Source organism: Camelina sativa, chromosome 19, assembly GCF_030686135.1.
Source record: "Camelina sativa cultivar CO46 ecotype springtype chromosome 19, ASM3068613v1".
In the NCBI taxonomy this organism is placed as follows: domain Eukaryota; kingdom Viridiplantae; phylum Streptophyta; class Magnoliopsida; order Brassicales; family Brassicaceae; genus Camelina; species Camelina sativa.
Window position 1 is genome coordinate 24,321,772 of NC_141898.1, and position 22,160 is coordinate 24,343,931.

The window sequence follows — 22,160 nt, forward strand, 5'->3', positions numbered from 1 at the left end:
TAACTACAAATATTTATAAATTAGTGACAAAATTTTAATTAATAAAATTTGTACCTAATTGGTTACTAAACGTAGCTATGTAATAACAAATAGTAACAGCAATAAATTGTAGCAAAATTGAGACAAATTTAGGAAAACACAATGGTGTAGCAAGGATGCACACAACACAAAACTTCACACATTGTGGTAAAACTATTATTTTAACAAATTAAAATATTATCTCGCTCTCTTCTTCTCCACTGTATCCTTTCTTTCGATCCATCTTCTTTGTTCTCTCACTGGGTCGTCCTCTCTCTCTCTCCCTTTATGTCATTTTTTGGTCTAAGAGTTTTGTCGGTCGTATGCACACCAAGTGTTCGATGAAATCAATGTGATGGTGTTGTGATTGGATATTGAAAGGGATCTATCTTAAACAATGATTTGTGTTCTTCCTTGCTCTTGTTATCTATCGCTCTCACCCAATCACGATTTGCAAGTAAGCCTCTTCAAATTTCTTAGATTCGAGTAGTTCTCTCAAAAATCAGTTTCAATTTCGTTCTCATGTTAAGGTTTTTGGGATTTGATTTAGAAGTTGTTGGAAATAGAGATTTAAAGTTTGGATTTTTGGTTGGTTTAATTAGTTTGGAGATAGAAACAACTCAACACATTCTCATTTCTGTTGCAAAGTGTATTTGGGTTGAAAGTTAAAACTTTTTTGATTTATCACTAGTGTTACTTCTTTGGTTTATTGGGTAAAGTGCTGAACTTTGTTTGGTTTCTTCTTATGTGGTACAATTTTTTAATTTTTGTTGTTGTCGCACAAGTTTGGAGATAGAGAAGCTTCTCTTTTCTTGTAATCACAAGACATGTTAGTATATTGAATGGTTTAGTTAGTACATTATTGTGGTTGTTGTAGTTTTCACTAAATGTTTAACTACACAGTCTACACTACAGGTTTTTGCATTGAGAGATGTGCGATAGTGAAGGTACCATCAAACTTGTTTAATTTGTTTGGTCTATGAAACATCTATTTGTGGGTTATTAGTTGTTTGTTTTGCTACTGTTTCTTGATGTTCAGTTTCATGTTCAAGGCGTGTCTTAGTTGCAGGTGCTAACTATTATTCATACTGATACTTGTTTTTTCTTATTAGACCCTTTTCATGATGTAAAGAGCAAATCAACCCCTTTATGATTCACTCCTTTCATGTAAGTACTCTTGTTAAACCTTTATGTCTGCAGCTATTGATGCATATTTGTTTCAAACTTAATTTGATTCTAGCTGTTTGATTCTCAGAACCTCCTGATTTAAGTATTTGGTTTTCAAGCTATGTTTATGAATCGCGGATGCTGGATACAAGTATTGGTTATATTGGTTATGTAAATAGTCTGGTTTAGTTGACTCGGTTTAGCTAATTTACTTTACTTGTATATATCACATGGATAGTATAGTTTACAAAGATATGAAATGAGAAAATCTTTTCAACAAACTTCTTCGTCCTCATCCTCTCTCGTTTCCAACATGGTATCAGAGCTACCAAAGCTCAGATCTCTCTTAGTTTGTTGATCCTTTTCCTTCGTTGAGCTTATTTTTCTTCGATTTTGTGCTTTCCTCGTGTTCCGATGGTGACCGTTGCTCGAGCAAATCGAAAAATGGGTAAAACGAAGTCTCAATCAAGTTCCGCTGTTCGAAGATCTCAGAGATTGAACTCCGATGTTGAAGATCCTGCTCCGATCTCTCTCTCAGCAGCCGATTCTCAGGTTTTCGGGCTTTCGCGAGCTGTCACATCACCAATCTTTGATGATCCATCTCACTCTCATTTCTTCCTCCACAACGTCGATCATCCAGGTTTGAGCATCATCTCTCTTCGTTTAGACGAAACGAACTATGATGACTGGAGTTATGCTATGCGTATCTCTCTTGATGCTAAGAACAAAATCAAGTTTATCGATGGTAGCTTGCCTAGGCCTTTAACCACAGATCCTAACTTTGATTTATGGTCACGATGCAATAGCATGGTCAAATCGTGGCTATTGAATGCTGTTTCACCTCAGATTTATCGTAGTATCTTGCGGATGAATGATGCTACTGATATATGGCGAGATCTCTATGGTCGGTATCATCTGACTAATCTTCCTCGCACGTATAATCTTACTCAAGCGATTCAGGATCTTCGTCAAGGTTCCATGTCTTTGTCTGAGTATTACACTCGCCTGAAGACTCTTTGGGATCAGCTGGATGGTTCAGAGGAACCAGATGATCCTTGTGTTTGTGGAAAAGATGCTCGTTTGCAGTTGAAAGCAGAGAGAGCCAAAACTGTGAAGTTCTTGGCAGGTCTGAATGATTCCTACGCTATTGTTCGTAGACAGATCATTGTTAAGAAGGCGTTACCTTCTTTGGTTGAGGTATACAAAATTTTGGATCAGGATGACAGTCAGAAAGGATTCTCGCCGGTGGTACGTCCTTCGACCTTCCAAGTTTCTCAGACTGTTGCTCCAATTTCTCCTTCGGCTTTCCAGACTTATCAGACTGTTGCTCCAACCACTCCTATAGTGATGTATGTAGAAAATGGTCCTAACAAAGGTAGACCAATTTGCTCTTTCTGCAACAGGGTTGGTCATATCGCTGAGAGGTGCTACAGGAAACATGGATTTCCACCAGGTTTCACTCCGAAAGGCAAGTCTGGTGAGAAAACTCAGAAACAACCTGCTCTCGCAGCACAGGTTTCTTTATCTCCTACACCAGAGAAATCCTCGAACAATGTTGAAGGTCTGATTGGAAAGCTCTCTCCGGATCAGTTGCAGAGTCTCATAGCCCTTTTCAGCTCTCAGCTGCCATCTTCTTCATCAGTTCCAGCTCAAATCGAAGCAAGTACACCTCAGACTCCGTTTGATCACCCGGGTATCTCATTCTCTCCCAACACTTATGCTTTTATTGGTATACTTGCGGCTTCGAAACACACATTTTCTACTGACACATGGGTGATTGACTCTGGTGCAACTCACCATGTGTCCCATGACAGAAATAGTTTTATTTCTCTGGACACTTCTGTGGATAGTTTTGTGAATCTGCCTACTGGTCCTCAAGTGAAAATCAGTGGAGTGGGAATGGTTCATTTGAATAAGGATATATTGCTTCAGAGTGTTCTGTTTATCCCTGAGTTCCGTTTAAGCCTTATCAGTATCAGTTCTTTGACCGATGACATTGGCTCCAACGTGACCTTCGATACTTCTTGTTGCGAAATACAGGATCCTATCAAGGGGATGACGATTGGTAAAGGCAGACGGATTGGAAAGCTCTATGAGCTAGATACTTCTCCATCTATTTCGATCAATGCAGTGATGGATGTTGGTACCTGGCATAAGAGACTTGGTCATCCATCTTACTCAAGATTGGATGTACTTTCAGAAGTTTTGGGAACTACAAGACACAAGAATAAAAGCCTGCATATTGTCATGTCTGTCACTTGGCAAAGCAGAAGAAACTTTCTTTTCCCTCGGAGAACAATATTTGTAATGCGACTTTTGAGTTGTTACATATAGATATTTGGGGACCTTTTTCAGTGGAGACAGTTGAAGGTTATAAATATTTCTTGACCATAGTTGATGATCACTCAAGAGCCACTTGGATTTACTTACTCAAGAACAAAAGTGATGTTCTCTCAGTATTTCCAGCTTTCATCAAAAGGGTTGAAACTCAATACAACACCAAAGTCAAATCGGTTCGCTCAGATAATGCTAAAAGCACTGCAGTTTAATGAATTCTATCAGTCTCAAGGCATCATATCTTATCACTCGTGTCCTGAGACACCTGAGCAAAACTCGGTTGTCGAACGTAAGCACCAACACATCCTCAACGTTGCGCGTGCTCTACGTTTTCAGTCACAAGTTCCTCTCTCCTACTGGGGTGACTGTATCCTCACAGTTGTCTTTCTGATCAACCGGACTCCTTCTCCGTTGCTCTCAAATAAGACACCGTATGAACTTCTCACCAACAAACCACCGGACTACACTCGCATTCGAACTTTTGGTTGTCTCTGTTATGCATCTACATCTCCCAAGCAACGACATAAGTTTCAACCACGTTCGAGAGCTTGCATATTCTTGGGTTATCCGGCAGGTTTTAAAGGATACAAGGTCATGGACTTGGAGAGTAATGTCATATATATATCACGGCATGTTGAGTTTCATGAACACGTCTTTCCTTTGGCTGATCCTCTGGAGCATCTCCCTACTCATAACAACACCACACCAATGGATTTTTTGTCTCCAGGTAACGATACAAATCCTCTTCCTTCTTTGCCCTCATCACAAATTTCTCCATTAACACAAAATCCTCCATCACAAATCTCTCCACCAACACAAATTTCTACTCAAAGAGCTCGTAAACCTCCTGCTCACTTCAATGACTATCATTGTTATTCTCTTAATGATGATGTTGTTCACCCCATTTCTTCTTTTCTTTCTTATTCAAAACTCTCACCATCATATATGTTATACATCAATAACATTACTAAGATTCCGATCCCTCAGTCTTATAATGAGGCAAAAAAATCCAAGGAATGGTGTGATGCAGTTGATAAGGAGATAGGAGCGATGGAAAGGACAAATACTTGGGATGTTACCACTCTACCTCCTGGTAAGAAAGTTGTTGGATGTAAGTGGGTTTTCACCTTAAAGTTCTATGCGGATGGAACACTTGAACGCTATAAGGCACGTTTGGTTGCCAAAGGGTATACTCAAAAGGAAGGATTGGACTACAATGAGACATTCTCTCCTGTTGCGAAGATGGTCACGGTGAAGATGTTACTTAAGATTGCTGCTTCAAGAACGTGGTTTCTCCAACAACTTGACATATCAAACGCTTTCTTGAATGGTGATTTAGAGGAGGACATTTATATGAGGTTGCCAGAGGACTATGCAGAGCTTAAGGGGGACATTTTGCCTAAGAATGCAGTTTGTCGTTTGAAGAAATCGATTTATGGCCTGAAACAAGCATCCAGGCAATGGTTTATAAAATTTTCCGACTCACTCCTGCATTTGGGATTCACAAAATGTCATGGTGATCATACTTTGTTCACTCGCAGTCATGGAAAGGAATTCATTGTTGTGTTGGTCTACATTGATGATATTGTCATCGCCAGCACTTCGGAGTCTAGTGCTAATGACTTGACTGCGGCTTTAAAACAGAGTTTTAAACTCCGTGAACTCGGTCCTTTGAAGTATTTTCTGGGGTTAGAGATTGCTCGTAATTCTTCTGGGATCTCTATATGTCAACGAAAATATGCACTTGAGCTCCTCACATCCTCTGGTATGTTAGCTTGTAAGGATGCAGACACACCTATGGTTCCTAATCTTCAGTTGTCTAAAACTTCTGGGGATTTATTGCTGAACAAGGAGATGTATCGGAGTCTCGTTGGGCAGTTAATGTATTTAACCATAACCCAACCTGATATCACTTTTGCTGTGAATAAGTTGTGCCAATTCTCCTCTGCACCTCGCACATCTCATCTCACTGCTGCTTATCAGGTTCTTCAATATATTAAGGGAACCATTGGGCAAGGTCTTTTCTACTCTGCAGACCCCGACCTCACACTTAAAGGTTCTGCTGATTCAGATTATGCATCTTGTCTCGACAGTAGACGCTCTACTACTGGTTTTGCTATGTTTTTGGGCTCCTCTCTTATCTCTTGGCGGTCCAAGAAACAGCCGACTATCTCTCGTTCTTCTGCTGAGGCGGAAGACAGAGCTCTCGCTCTTGCTTCTTGTGAGATGATGTGGCTTCGAACTCTGCTCTCTGATTTCAGGATTGGTATTTCGTCTGTTCCAGTTCTTTACTCGGATAGGACTTCGGCCATTTACATTGCCACTAATCCTGTCTTCCACGAACGCACCAAACACATTGAGGTGGATTGTCACACGATCCGAGAGAAGCTGGACAGAGGCCTCATCAAACTGCTTCATGTGAACACACAGGATCAGGTGGCCGATATCTTGACTAAACCGTTGTCTCTTCCCCAGTTTGAGAATCTAAAATCCAAGATGAGTCTCCATAATATATTCGTCTCATCTTGAGGGGGATTATTGGTTATATTGGTTATGTAAATAGTCTGGTTTAGTTGACTCGGTTTAGCTAATTTACTTTACTTATATATATCACATGGATTGTACAGTTTACAAAGATATGAAATGAGAAAATCTTTTCAACAAACTTCTTCGTCCTCATCCTCTCTCGTTTCCAACAACAAGTGATGGTTTTTGTGAAGAAAGGGTCCAAGAAGAAGGTTTTTTTTTTTTTATAAAACATCTCTTGTCATATCCCTCGTATATCATAATTAATGACTTCTTTATATTGTGTTTACTCTTGTAGTGATGTTACATAACATGTATACTCTTGTAGTGATGTTACGTAACATACATAAATCCCAAGGTTTGCTTCTTTTTTTTCGTGATACTTTAGTTTTGTAAACCTGAATTGAAGTTCTACATATGTAATGATGATATGGTTATCTATTGATTGTGAAATCTGGTTGGCTATTGCAAGTTATACTAGTTTGGTTTATATCCTCAGATTTGGTTTAATAAGTGTTGCATGTTCGAGCACAATATCACAATCCCAAGGAAGCGATCAAGTGGTTGAAGCAATCCGCTGAGAATGGTTACGTTCGAGCACATTGTCACTATATCAGTTAGCTCTTTGTTCACACTAAAGCTGGGTTGTGCAAACCAATATGCTAACATCATCTGAGATTGAAGTATTGGTATAAGATAGTTGTGTTGTTGATTGTATTCATATGATCCAGGGAGATTTTTTGAAGAACAAGGACTAAGATTCATGCTGGGTTGGTGTTTTTTAATCTTAGTCCTTTTAAAACTTTAGTCCTTGTTAATGTAGTATTAATATACTAGATAGTGATTGAACACAACATTAATATTACATTATTTTTAACAAAATGTGTTTCTTTTCAGGTTTGTTCTTGATAACCCTCCACGGCGAGCCCAACTCAAGGCAACAACAGGGAGAACCGAGCTGCCAATCCTGAAGCTGTGACTGAATCTCCGCAAATGACTGAGCTTCCGCAATGTGTCTAATGAGTCTCATGAGCAAGAAGACGATGACGATGAGGAACTTGTAGGTAGTGCACTCTTCTGATGAACTTGTTGTCTCAGCTTTCTATCATCCCTCTTGTCTATGGTACTTGGCTTCTACGACTTTCGTTTAAAACTCTTGTCTTTTGTCTGCTAGTGTAAAACTCTATCTATTTTGAATGTTTAAAGCTAAGGTTTAACATTAATCGGAACTTTTGTACTTTCATTTTGCAATTTGATTTTCAAGGTTTTTTTGGAGATAATTTGTTTTGGCCCTACATATAAATTTTGTAATGGATACGAAAAGGTGTAGCAATTTGTAACAAGTTTATGACAAGTAATTTGTAGCTTGTTGTGACTCAATTAGCGACCAAATTTTTTGTGGCTTTTTGAAACTAAATGTTACTCATATTTCTGACGCAATTTGTAACAATTAGTAGCAATTTGCGACAGATTTATTAGTATCTAAACTGTAGTACTTTGTGACAATTAGCTATAAAAGAGAAATTAGTACGACCAAATAATTACTAATTTAATTTATCACAAAACTGTAACAAATATTTTGTTGCTAGGAAAAACATGTAATAGTTACAAAATATTTAGTAACTATACAAAACAATTTTACTAGTGTTTAGACTCGGATGATATTTTTATCTTCACTTGTTTTATATTCCACAAATATTTTTTTGTATGTTTCTAATGAAATTCAGATGGCAAAAAAAAAAAAAAAGAACGATCCATAAACAAGAAAATAGAAAAAAATGGTTTATAACTTGATCTAACAGCATCATGCCATCTAATAACAGGTACACTGAAGTGATTACTTATTATTATTATTTTCCTGTCAGAAAAAATATCAAATGGTATTATTAAGAGAACCAACATCGATTTATAGTTAGTTATATAAACTTGTCTACGGCAACCTGTTGACAAACACTACGGAAACATCACATGCATTCTGAAAAGCATCAAATCATCAATCATTCAATCTTCTGAACATCTTGTATCCTGAACTTACACTCATCTCCCCCATTTAGTCGCATCAAAAAGAGAATTCTATGAAGTGAGTTTTATCGCCAATTCCTGAAGTGCGTTATCGCAATATGTAGAAGACCACTTGAGATGCTCCAGGCATTTATTATAAAGTTTCTTAGAATTAGTATCAATTATGTTTTTGACAATAGACTGTATCTGGTTTAGTACTGCGTCTGAGATGTTATGTTGGAGATAATTGGTCAAGAACTTTCCAAGACCGGGGATGTCTGATTTATCCGTTAGCGGATTTGATGACAAGATCTTGAAACAAAATTTAGAATCGATGGTTTCTCAGCAAGATGCCTCGACTTCGTATTGCTCAAATGTTTGTTTGAATCTTTTAGACGTGGATAAGTCAGAAAAGATGAATAAAACTAACGAGGCCGCCAATAAAATGTTGTTTCTGAGGTATATAATTAGCAAACATTTATTTTATCAGAACTTTCACAAAGTTCTAGTTGCATTCTATATGGTTTACACACTACAAGAAATATAGGTATTGATAGCAGAAAAAGATAGCACAGTTTTGGTAAATGTTATCTTTGATAAATATTTTAAAATGAGTCTCTATAATGGCGTTTTTAAAATGCTAATCCTAAAAATATGTAACTAAAAATTATTATTTCCGCCGAATACTTAGTAAAAATTGACCAAAACTCACTCTTTTCCCTCTATACACCTAGAAGAAAGTTTAGAGTCTTTTAACAAAAAAAACATTAAGAGTGGAGAAAAAAAAACTTTAAACCTAATAATCCCCTAAACCCAGATCTTCCTCTTGTCTTCGCCGATGCCGATGGCCAAGCTCCTCTTCTCCAGTTCTCCTCATCGTCTTGTCGAAGCTAATCTTCCTCAAGTTTTGTTCTGTTTTCTACACGCTTCATGACCATGGAAATTTGCAAAACGAAATCGAGACCTCTACGGCGATACCGTCTTTCAGCATGTCGATATTGCTTCTTTAGATAATTTAAACAGTCAGGAGATCTGCACAATCAGCAACTCGCCGCCGGTTATGCAACTCCTGACACCCTAGATCTACACATCTCTTCTTGTCTTCGTTTCCAAATCCTTCTTCTCCGTCATCTCCGTATTAGTTAGGGTTTGTGTTGACCGGTAATCCTTCATATCTCTCTGCCTCTCAATCTCGTCTTTTCCTGTAATTTGAAGGGTTTCAACTCTGTTTTTTTTCATTGTTGTTGTAGGATATCTCTCTTATTCTGCATCGTGATCGTGATTGCACTTGAGATTCATAATTGGTTTTTGTTTAATTTTCCTCTTTGATTGCGAGTTTTGGATTTTGAAGGCATGTGTAAGTTATTCAACATTTTGCCATTCTCTAGCTTATATCTTTTGACTTTGAAGTAAAATGGATAAATACAAGAGCTTCAATAAACCGTAGCTTGAGTCTCCGATTAACGAGAATGAGATCTGTATCACCAGTCAAGGCCTTATCCTAATTTGTGTTGTTTAGTTGCAGGTTGAGTAAGAATGGGTCTACTAAAACTGGAGGACTTCAAGACTTTGCTTAATCAGGCTCCAAAGAGTTGGATAGACAACTGTTTGCGTTAAACTAGCTTGCTACCTAAAGAAGCAGCAAGTATGCTTTTTCAAAATACAGGTGAGATTTTTGATGGGATATATTATTTGTTACTCTCTTTCCTTATGATATCTACATATACGTCCTACCATCAAACTCAAACCTTGGTGGGAGAAGGTAAAATCTGAACATGAGAATGCTTGTTTGAGATGGAATCTTGAAAATTTTAAACCTGAAATGGTTGTTAGTCTTGTTTCTTTCTCCATGTTAAATTCCAGAGAATAAGTATAAGCCTTTTTCGTTGCTTATATTTATCTTTGATTGTTCCAACTCTAATTCTACAATTAATTGTCTCTATACGAATGAACACTTGCAGGACATGCTCGGAAATGAGTTTTATGCTGGTGCTTACAAGGTATATTCACTTGGCTTTTAATGTTTTGGTACTCTAAAGGGTTGAATCTTTATTTGTCAAGAACTGTTGTTTATTTCTGTTAAGGACGATTCAACATGTATTTAGCCATTTGATCATTAGAGTTCGATCAGTGAGTAGATCAAGGAATAGCACCAAGCTTGAGTCTTTACCAAAGACTTCTAGATTTGGCATACAAAGTTAGCTCTTCGGTTTGAGAACTTATCTATAGTTTTTGGTTTTCGTTCTCTTTTTGGTTCCTATCAACTGAGTTGGTGTAAATTTGCAGCTTGATCTAGTAGATATCTTCCAAAATATCGGGTCATACTTTCTTAATTTGCAGCAAGAACAAGTCTTCAGCAGTGAAGCACCATTTGGAGTTTCACAGGGAGAAAGGACCAGAACGGTTGTGTACTGTTGGAAAGCAAAGTGGTTGTGGGATTGTGCGCGAAGAAGAAGTAGAGATCAGCGGGTGACCTATTAAGCAAGAAGAGGAGCATTTAGATTTAGATTAGAATAGAGTAGGGTAGTTGATGTTTTTGTATAAGATTTGGTGTGGATTAATGTTTGCAAGACTTGATATGTTTTTATGGAGTTTCTATTGAAAATTTATATTTAAATTTATATTGTTTGACCAAGTTTAATATATATATATATATATATATATATTAATGTATAAAATATAAAATGCAAAATATATTATAGCAACAATATATAGCTACGGTTGACAAAACTATAGTACAAATATTTCGCCACTATTAATTATAATATAACAAATAAAAGACGCTACTAATAATTTTAATATAGCGATAACAAATAAAAGACGCTACTAATAATTTTAATATAGCGATAATAAAGTGCTATTATAAAGTGACGAATAATAGTATATGAAAAAACGATATTGTATGTGCCCCTCTAAGATAGCACCGGCAAAAACAACGTTTACGAAATTACTATCTAAACGATATAATAGCATTTTTTGTGTGATAAGAATACGCATATTTCTTGTAGTGACATTTATAAGTCATATTTATAGTGTTCTATTTTCTCAATCTTAGAGATAATCAATATTCGTATCACTTAGATTTGTCACAAATAATATAATAAAATGAACACAAATCATAACATAATTTAAATATTTTTTTGATTTTAATGTGAAGATTTCATTCCAAAAGAAACAGAAGGTCCTACTATTACAAAAACTACCCATTAGTACAGAAACATTAGACAGAAAAAAAAAAAAAAAAAAAAAAAAAAAAAAAAAAAAAAAAAAATTATTTACACCAAAAAGGATACAGGAGAAACATGCGAGAAGTAAGTAAGGAGGAGAGAGGAGTGCACGAAATGGCCCGTGAAGGACAGAAGCCTGTCCCGCATTGCACGATCAACAGCAGTACGGAGTTGGTGGATGGTGGAGGCGGCGTTGGCGAAGATCCTGGAATTTCGCTCCTTCCATACGTGATAGAGGATAGTCGTAAGGAGGAGCTTGAGGATGGCGGTTAGGTTAGCTTGAGAAGGCGAGTTGCGAGAGGCGATCCACGATGCAGCGGCAGGGAGGTTGCAGGGAGGGTTTGAAATGAACTTTGCAGCTAGAAAACCCCACAAGTTAGAGGCAAATGGGCATTCAAAGAACAAATGGGCATGGCTCTCAACCCCAGACGAGCATAACACACAAGAGGTAGGAACATTCATTCCCCACCTGTGGAGTCTATCTCGAGTGGGAAGCCGGTTGAGCATTGCTAACCAGGCAATGAAGGAGTAGCGCGGAACATGCTGTTTGAACCAAACAATCTTCGCCCACGGTACCAAAGGAGATCTATGTCGGACTTGCTCCCATGTTTCCTTGGAGGAGAAAGTATGAGAGAAATTACCTGAGGCTTTACGCCATAGGAAGATGTCTGGACCGCGACTTGCGACAGGGGCAGGAAGTTCCGTGAGTGCTACCATTAGGGACTGACCATTGATTGATCGGGCTGGTGGGAGGTTCCATCCACCATTCCTCGAGGCTTCAGTAACTTTTGTGCTTCTTCTGACTCGAAGCTGACTTGGACCCGCCACCCCAAGGAAGGTGATTAGTGGTCCAAAGTCAGTCCAGTTATCATACCAGAAAGAAGCGGTGCTTCCATCCCCGACCTCGCACTTGAGGAAGTTTTGAAGAGTTGGTTTGAGTTGTAGCATACTGTTGATTGCCTTGGAAAAACGACTAGATACGTTCGTTTCCCAGAAATTCTTTCGCTTAAAGATGTTCTCCCGCAACCAAGCCACCCATAAAGAGCCAGACTTTGAGAAAAAGTTCCAGACTTGCTTGAGTCTGAACACGACTTCAAAATCCTCCAACAAGCGAATACCCAGTCCTCCTTCAGTTTTTGGCCTACATATGTCTCGCCATGCCACTCTAGCGCCTGAAGCAGAGCTCGTTTTGTTTTTCCATAAGAAAGCAGAACAAAGGGAGTCCACTCGTGCGTAGAAGTGCTTTGGAAGCACAAATACACTACTCCAAAAGTTTACCATTCCATAAATCACCGCAGAGATCAGTCTTACTTTACCCGCAAAAGATAGGAACTTAGCAGTCCATGAGTGAAGCTTACTCGTTATTCTCTCAATAAATGGCTGTAAGGTGGCATTAGAGATTCTTGAAGGGTTGAGGGGCAAGCCAAGATACCTGGTTGGGAAAACTCCAAGCTTAATGCCAGCCAGAGCGCTCAATTCGTTAGCATCAGATTCTGTGTAACCTCCAAAGAAGAGTTCGGACTTAGCAGGGTTCATATCCATTCCAGTCATTTCCTTAAATCTGCTCATGACTTCCGCAATCCCAGTTAACGAGACCCGCGAGCCATTTGAGAAAACCAAGAGGTCATCAGCAAAAAGCAAGTGTGTAATGCTAGGCGTCTGACATCTCGGGTGTACCTCAACTCTGCCCTCCAAGACAGCTTTATCCAACAGTTTAGACAACACCTCCATCACCATGATGAAAAGATATGGTGAGAGAGGATCGCCCTGTCTCAAATCCTTCTTACCTTTGAAAAACCCTGCCAATTCTCCATTTATAGCAACCGAGAACCTAGGTGATGTGATGCATTCCTTGATCCATATACAGAACAGTGGAGGGAATCCTTGAGCCGCCAACAGCTTTAACACAAAGTCCCAGCAGACCGTATCAAAAGCTTTCTTAATATCCACCTTCAGCATGGAGCTCTCTTGACAAGTCGATTTCTGATAATTCTTGATAAGCTCTGACGCAAGAAGAACATTTTCACCTAGTAATCTGCCCTTGAGGAAGGCTGCTTGATTGGGTGAGATACATTCCTGGAGGATGGGCTTTAGATGATTGGCAATGATCTTAGAGATGACTTTATAAACCAAGTTACAGCAACTGATAGGGCGGTAGTCTCCTAGCTTGCACGCTTCAGGGAATTTAGGAATCAGAGCAATCTTTGTGGTATTAAAGTCTTTAAGTAGCCTGCCATTCCGGAAGAATTCCTGTATTGCCGCAACCACATCCGATCCCACAACACTCCAAGAAGCTCTAAAGAACTCCACTGAATACCCATCAGGGCCTGGGCATTTGTCTAGGAGCAGGGCAAAGATGGTAGTTCTGATCTCCTCTTCCGTTACATCTCTTACCAGAGTAAGCTTGTGTACCTCAGAGCAGCGAAAAGAAAGGAGCTCTTCGAGATCAGTAACAGAGCAAGGAGAGTGCAGCAAATCCGTTGAGCCAAGGATTTCCTCAAAGTAATCTGCAGCATGTTCCTTGAGCTCTGTGCTTTCATTGATTCTTCTACCACTTTGGTCCTGTAGGAAGTGGATATGGTTCTTATTTGTTCTGGCGATGACTGTTTTGTGGAAGAATGTTGTGTTCCTGTCCCCAAGATGAGCCCATTTTATCCGCGTTCTTTGCTCAGTAACTTCCATTTTTCGCGCACCCGACGCTCCTCTCTAGCCAACTGCTCAGTAGGGTTCGTGAGGATGGCTCTCTGAAGGATATCAAGTTTTTGTTCCTCTGCTTTAACACGTTGAGAGATCCCACTAAAGTGTGTTCTATTCAGCTTCCGGAGAGCTGGCTTTAAAGCTTTCAGAGACTTAGCCACGCGGAACTGGTTCGACCCTGCCACAGATGAGCTAGTCCAAGATCGACTTACCGTCATAGCATAATCAGGGTGATCCACCACATGATGAAAGAACTGAAAAGGCCGGACAGTGTGTCTGTTGAGAGCAGAAACATTGAACCAAATTGGTGTGTGATCTGATTGCTTGGGATCCAAGAACTCAGCATAAGCGTCAGGGTAAGCTGTGGCCCAATGTTGATTGATAAGTGCGTGATCAATCCTTTTCGAGATAGTATCATTATCACTGCTGTTCCACCACGAGAAAATTAACCCTTTCGCCTGAGCCTCGAATCGCTCTGCATCCTGCAAAGCCAAATTCATCTCCTCCACACCACTAGAGTCAACTTCACGTATCTGAAAGTCCGAATGGTGGGACTCACGCATGATCTGATTGAAATCTCCTAGCACCGCCCACGGGTGAGATGCCACAGGTGTAGTATTATTAAGAAGAGTCAGCTCCTCCCACAACGATCTTCTCTGTTCAACGGTATTAAAACCGTAGACAAAAGATACGGTGATACTCACATTATTCGCCGGCAGGAAGACTCCACAGGTTATCATCTGAGCCGATGATTTATAGATCACCATCGAGATACTTGGATCCCAAACCACCACAATCCGTGCATAGCTGTGATGATCAAAGTTTCCAAAGAACTTCCATCCTGCGGGGATGGCACTTGCAATTCTCCTACAGTTTACTTCTCTGATATGAGTCTCCAAAAAAGCTCCAAAAAAAGGCTTGCGGATATTAATCCAATCCTTAGTCGAATTCTGTCTAGAACTGCTATTCAGCCCTCGAATGTTCCATACAAAATACATGATAATGGGTAGTTAAAGTGACTTTGTGACCTTACGGCCACTCTTCCGGCGCGAGACCAGAATAAACGGTTTCTCCTCCAACTGGATACTAGAGACGGTACTACTAGGTGGCAATGAAACCACAATGTCTGGTGCGTGCTGCTGCGATGTCGACCCTGGGTCCAAAGAGACCAAACCCGAATCAGTCTGATGTAGAACTTGCTTCGTTGTAGTCATTGCATCAGATTGGGATTGTTGCAGAGCCATGTCCACTTCCGTAGCCGCCTCTCCTGCCATCTCCCCATTAGTCAGAGATGGTTTAGTACACACTACTAGGGGAGTCGGGGACGCAGCAAGATCCAAGTCATCTATACGTGTAGGTGTGTCCTCCAATCCTTGTACTCGAGTAATTGTAGAAGGTGAGATGTTATTGTCAGAATGCACAATAGTTCTAGTCCTTCCAACTCGTGAGTGAGATTCCTTCCTGGATAATCTCTCACGGCGAGAGGGACGGCCTCTACGACTGGTAGATCTGCGAGGAATCTTCCGTCCAGACAGGGAAGTTAGGCTACGTCTGCATTCTTGTGAGTTGTGGCCAAACTGGTTACAAACATCACACTTCGCTGGTAGCCAGGGGTAGGATACAGAAATGCCCATCTCCCTCCCATCGCTAAAACCAGAGACAATACGGGTGGGTAGGTCTTTGAGGAGATTCACTCGCACCAGAATCTTTGCCACCTCGAAGTTCTCTTTACGAGCTGTCTCAGGAGCTAAAGCAACTGGTTTACCAACAGCAGTCGCAAGCCTTCCGAGGCTTTCCCTGTTGAATAGCAGATATGGCACCCCTTTGAGTTCAACTGTGACGATAGCAGACGAGATAGGTGGTGCGTCGGGATTGAAGTCAGGCGACCAAGGTGCTACAAACATTGGGTGACCTGCGATGCTCCACATGTTCATGCTAAGAATCGTGTCCTTAACTCTGCCATTAGTTACCTTAAGGAGGAAAATTCCTTCACCAATGCGGTGAACAAAGATACGAGGTCCTGATTTGGCCCAAATCGCATTGACAACACCAATGATTCTACCCATTGCTGGGGAAGGTCCATGAAACTGAGCAAAGATGAAGTCTTCAAACTCAATCTTCGCAGCCTGGATATTCTCATCAGGGATAAGTACAAATGGAACTCCAGAAACATGTTGTGTTGGAGTACCAATTTCCTCCAAGCATGAGGGGTCGCGAGCAACCGTGGAGTACTTGAGCGGCGTGGAAGAGGAAGTCTTGTCATTTCCGGAGGATGGACCTACGTCGGCTGTATGGCAAGGGTCTGGAACACCCACCACGTGGTCTCCTGCGGGAACTTCACCGGAGGATGAACCTGCGACGATGAAAGAAGGAGAGTTCTCGGGGGCGAGGACCAGATCTGCACAGGGCACAGAACCCGATGCGGCGTCAACTTTCAGATCTATCTCCGGAATTGCAGAGGTAGGAGTTGAGCAATCCAGCGGGGGATCCTGGACTGCAGGGAGCGAGGCTTCAGCAACAGAGCAGTCACCGGAGACCGGCAGAGTAGCAGGCTTAAGCTTGCCAACGACAGCACGGGCATTCAGCCTAGCGAACTTGGAGGAGCCGGGTATGACCCCTCTGAGAGCCTTCCTTCTTTTCTTGGGAGTCATGGGAAATTTCCGACCACCGGCGTGAGGCCGACGTCGAGGGGAGAAGAGAGAAATTTAGAGAAAGTTGAATATTTTTCTTCAAAAAACAGTAAACAAACGCGATTAAGCTTTCTGTTTCTATGACAGCCTATGACTGATTTTGACCCAAAAAAAAAAAAAGTCCTATGCAAGATGAGTAATGTTATAGGTCTAACAAATTATAAAGATATAATTTATATATACAGCTACTTGAAGTAGATAACAGGAGTATTAGATCTCGAATCCCACATTCCACTTTCCTTAAGGTATTCATGGTATCTAGAGAACTCCGGCTTAGCCGTTGCTTTCTTCTTGCTACGGCGGCGATAACCATCAAATAAACTAAAGATCGGATGGCTCAACTTGCTTGTCACCACTGTTTTATTTGGTTTTTTGCTTGGAAGCTTTTAGATCACAGGAAAGTCTCCACCAAGCTTTATCGATGGAGCATAGTACGGAACGCTAGTTGACCTCCTCAGCTTTGCTCCGAGTAAGCTAAAGGTGGAATCATCGCTTACACGCTCGTATCGGCTGCGACGGCTTCTTGTCCTTGTGCTTAGGGTTCTTATCATTTGCATATCTGGATTAGTTTTCTTTTTGTTTGGTATATTAACGTTTAAAATTCTTGGAAGAGAGGAGAGTTAATTAAGAAGGTAATGGTGATGATGAGAAAGAGATAGACGTCAAGAGAAAGTTTTTGTTGTTTGTGGTTGTTGTAATTAAAGAGAGAGTTCTCTATTGTCTTTATATAGCTTTGTTGATATAATTTTAAAATTGTAGGTACGAATAATGATTGTGCATTATTGAAGTTAGGTAGCCAATTTGGAAAATTCAAACTTCACCGGTCGTATCGTCTTTTCTATTAGCTAGTATTATATTTTCTTCTTCTTTTTAACGTTAATAAACTATATACAAAAGAGTATTTAGGATTTGCGATGCATGATAAACGTTGTGTTAACAATAGAATAAACATAGAGAGTTTAGAGACTTTATTTTTATAATTAAGGAACACAGACTTATAATGTACGTGTCTATAAACACTTAATAAACAAAAGAAATGGCCAACAAGCACATGGTTGATGGGTTTATATATTACGTTACGTAACCAAATTATTGTAATTCATGACAACGCAAAAAAAAAAAAAAACCCTGATGTGTTAAAAAGATATATATATATATATATGTGGACCAGTCTTGTCTTGTGCATATTCAAATGAGTCAAACGCATCAGTTTGCTTTCATGTCGTTGGAACTTGGAAGCTGCTAAGTAGTGGTAACTAGAGATATTCGAGAACTTGTCTTTTTTTTTTTTTTTTTTTTTTTTTTTTTTTTTTTTTTTGCCAGCTCGAGAACTTGTGTTTTTGACCGGGAAATTGTATATTGTATTTAACTTGGCTAGTATGTTTCCCAGAAAGATCCGATAAAAATATAAAGAATATGAATATATGCGTAAAAGTAATACACACAATAGCAATTCAGGTTTGTTCATCGACTAAAAATTATAACGTAATTAAATTCTGCAAACACTATCAAAGTTTGAAAAACTAACTTAATATTTTGTTTCAGTAGGAAAATTGCTCATGGAAACCGATACTAATTTCCGGAACCTTATGAAACCCCTTTTTTTTTTACGATTTAAGATATTCACATTTTAAAATAGCTTAAATTTTCATTGACCAAAATAAAGCAAAATCTGCAAACACTTGTCAAAATTTGAAAAATAACACAATTCTTTTGTTTCGCCTATTTCATAAAAAAAGGTTTTTGTTCACTAAAAGAATTCTAGAACAAAATCGATACTAATTTTCGAACCACTGAAAATCTAAGGTTTTCAATATTTAAAATGTCTAGAGAGGCTAATTTATATATACATTTTTGAAAACATCTATACTAATAAAAAGTAGACATCCACGTAAGATTTAGAACAACCAATAGAAATTTGACATATCACTTATTAACATTTTATACAATTTCCATAATTTTCTATATTAAGAATTATTTTAAATAACCTATGATGATTTGACATGTCATTCATTAACATTTTTTAAATTTACAGAATTTTTTAGAAAAAAAGAAAATTTTAAATTTATGGAAATCAAAGAACTAAGCACAATATCCACATCGGCTATAAATTTTTTAGACAATAGTTCAGAACCAGTATAAATAAGATTAATATGCTTCCAACAACGAATGAGTTGATTTATCAGTCGTCCAAGTTTAAAAGTTTTATTTGGTTTGGTCTGGTTTTTTATTTGATCAAATTAAAACTTTAAACAGTTTCAAAAAAATATTATAATATTTAAAAATTTTAAAAGTTTAAATATTATAAATATTGAAACTTTTAAAAGTTCTTAGTTTTTAAATATTATAAGTTTTAAATTTCAAAAGTTTAAAATATTATAAATATTGAAATTTTTTAAAAGGTTCAAATTTTATATTTCGAAACCTTTTAAAAGTTCAAAATATTATAAATATTGATGAAAAACATAAATTATCTTATTTATCTACATTTGTGTTTTTTATTTCTTATGAGCTGTAAAACATATTTTTGTGTATGATTTTTTAGATGAGTTGATATTCTTTCATTATTTTTTTATTTTTGGGTCTAAGGAAGAAGGATTGACATCGCAAAACCTTAATTTGATGTTTGAGTCAAATTTTGAGGTTTAAAGAAGAAATATGGACGACAAACACACATGTTTTATTAGCTATACATAGGCATGACCAGGGTTACGGTTGTCATGGTTAAGATTTATTAACCATCGGTTATGGTTAGAAATTTTTGAAGAAGTTGACGAAGAAGAAGAAGAAAAAGAGTATAACGAAGAACCAAACAGTAAAAGTTACGATGACAATTAACACAAAATTTGACAATGAAAATGACAAGAAAGAATATGAAGAATAAAAAAACATTGAATAAAAAACACGAAAACATAGGTGGTAGCGATCAATTAAATATAAAAACGAGTTAAATTCATGATTTTAAAATTGTTTTGTTTTTCTGGTGGTCAAAGAAAATAGTTTATGATAAGGTCATCACCCGAAACTGATACGTCAAATCTTACTCTCCTACAAGTAACCTAATGTTAATTGGTATAGTCTCTTCCATGAAAGATTTGATAAATATAAGTAAGCATGTATTTACAAATAACACCTATTATATAGTTTAATTTCTTAATCTGTATTACAATGCAGGACGATATCAAATTTTCATTAGGTTAATTAGATAGTGTTGATTTTATAGTTTTTTATATTGTTTTTGGTTCTTTTATAGTTTAATTTCTTATTATGCCTTATGATTTTTTATTATTTCTGTCGAGGTTGTATTCTTTGTGTTATTTATTTTTCAAGAGCTCTTATTATTTTACTATGAATCAATATAAATATATTTTAATTGATTTTCCTTATATTGATTTATGTTTAGGTTTCAGATCATGTGAGATTTATCCAAAACCGATGATGTTCCTGCTGTGAATAAGACTGAATCTACGTGTCGACACATATAATTTAAAATTTTGATATTGTGTGAACGAGTATATAACGAAACAAAAAATCGATAAGGTATTGATGATTCTGTTTTTGTTTTGGTGTGTTTATACATTTGTTTATTTCAATAGGTTTTACTTTTTGTATTTTTTTTTGGTATTAACGAATCATACTTGCTAATGTGATTATGATTATTTTTGGTATTAACCAAGAACGACGAGGAGGAACAGAGGATGAGAACATGTTTGCTTATCCATTCACAAACAATGTTGAACTGAGATATTTTCATTTGTTTATTATTTTGGTGAGACCATAGCCAAAAGAGTCTGTCTAAGTTTGTGAATGGTAGATGTGCTAGCTGATGGGAATAGAGAATAAAGAGTAAAACAATGAGTGTTTTGTAAAAAGAAATAAAGAATGACAGATCTGGAGAAAAAAATTGCGAAAGTTAGTGAAAATTAGTCCTCATACAATAAATTAATTTATGACAAAATATCTTCGGTGAAAAATCTGATTATCCAAAATATCTAAAACTATGGAGAGCTATCCAAAATATCTAAAACTATAGAGAGCTGTGAAACAAAAGATGTTATTTTGATCAATGTTGTAAAAATCTAAAAGCTGTGTTAGAGTTTCTTCTAATTGTGTATTTGAATTGAACTATTTGCCATGTTAATTTTAAAATTCAAGGAATTCAAATTATTAACAATAAGTAGACATATAAACATAAATGTTAATTTTTCAATAAATATTATTAGTCACACAAACATACTATCATTTAAATATTCAAAATAATTTAAAGACCAAAAAACATAAATAAATGGTACGGAGATATAACAAGATAATATGTGTATGATTAATAAGGTTTAAAATTATGTATAATATTTTACACACATATAAATGTATTTTTTGTATATTTTGATAAGGTTACAATATTTGGTTAGATCTTAGAATTTTGAAGGGCATTTTCAAATATTTTTTTAAAGGAAGAGACTATTCTGAAAAGAGAAATGGGGAAAGAGGCATTTTTCAAAAATTCTCGAATAATTATCTGAAATTTTTGAAACTAAAAATGTTTCTTGTCATTTGTTAACAACATATTATTACCAACATATTTATAACATATTATTACCAACATATTTATAAAACAATTTTTTACTTATATAAGTTTTACTTTTTATTTCTCTTTTAAATAACAGAAATGGTGTTCAAAATATTTAAAAAAATCATGTGTTAAGAAAAAAAAAATCATTATAGAACTTTTGTGTGAGTGTATAGCAACCCAAAAATATTTTGAATCGATTGCTATAGATATATCCTCGCGTAGCACGGATTAATAACCTAGTTTATAAAATAAATCCTGAAGTTGACACTTATTTACAGGCATGTCATTGACATTAAAGAATTAATTTAATAAATAAATTAATTCTATTTATATTCGATTTTTTTTATAGAAACTAAGTGTTTTAAAAGGTAACAAAAATAATTGTAAATATATACGGATTTTATTTTTTTTTATTTTATAAGGAGGTGAGTGAAGAGGTATTGTTATTTAAAATTTTGAAAAACTGATTTGATAAAAAGTGACTTTTAGTCTCACATACTATATTTTACTTTCACGGGTTTCGTATGATAAGTTTTTGCGGATTAAAAATCTTTGAACATGTTGTGTGATCCACCTAACATGGCGGGTTTGGACTATAGAGCCAACAATAAAACTATTAGTTTATTTCATATACTATAGATTTGTAGTCATAGTTTTAAAAAATTAACTTATAAATTATTTAGTGTATGAACTACAAAATATTACACATACTACAACACATTCTTAATATTCAAAAAAAAAAATTGTATACACATAAAAATATACACTAACATACTATATAGGCATATACCTCTGTTTAATTATAGAAAACAAAATTAAGTGTTTTAAAATTTTATATTCTATCTAATAACAAATTTAACGTAATTAGGTTATAAACTGTAAAAATCGTAAAAAGAAGAAAAAAACATTTTAATTAGGTTATAAATT

General features: G+C 36.9%; 2 long non-coding RNA genes and 1 pseudogene across 13 annotated transcripts; 2 read left to right on the forward strand and 1 right to left on the reverse strand.

Moving 5' to 3' along the window:
• Positions 1-97: 97 nt before the first annotated feature.
• LOC109130721 (uncharacterized) lies at positions 98-7,271 on the forward strand. 4 transcript variants are annotated; one of them, XR_015590384.1, is made up of 5 exons: positions 120-475; positions 922-965; positions 1,131-1,185; positions 6,548-6,818; positions 6,946-7,271. It is a non-coding gene; the product is annotated as an uncharacterized LOC109130721 (long non-coding RNA). The 4 variants fall into 4 exon arrangements; XR_015590383.1 differs by having other exon boundaries at positions 131-475; positions 934-965; XR_002036659.2 differs by lacking the exon at positions 922-965 and having other exon boundaries at positions 98-475.
• A 1,456-nt stretch (positions 7,272-8,727) lies between these two features.
• On the forward strand, positions 8,728-10,670 carry LOC104767179 (uncharacterized). 9 transcript variants are annotated; one of them, XR_015591756.1, is made up of 5 exons: positions 8,728-9,210; positions 9,300-9,406; positions 9,569-9,715; positions 10,011-10,049; positions 10,390-10,670. It is a non-coding gene; the product is annotated as an uncharacterized LOC104767179 (long non-coding RNA). The 9 variants fall into 9 exon arrangements; XR_015591755.1 differs by having other exon boundaries at positions 8,731-9,210; positions 10,336-10,670; XR_015591757.1 differs by having other exon boundaries at positions 8,773-9,210; positions 9,575-9,715; positions 10,336-10,670.
• A 6,007-nt stretch (positions 10,671-16,677) lies between these two features.
• LOC104767180 (uncharacterized) lies at positions 16,678-17,220 on the reverse strand (annotated as a pseudogene).
• Between the last annotated feature and the right edge of the window lie 4,940 nt (positions 17,221-22,160).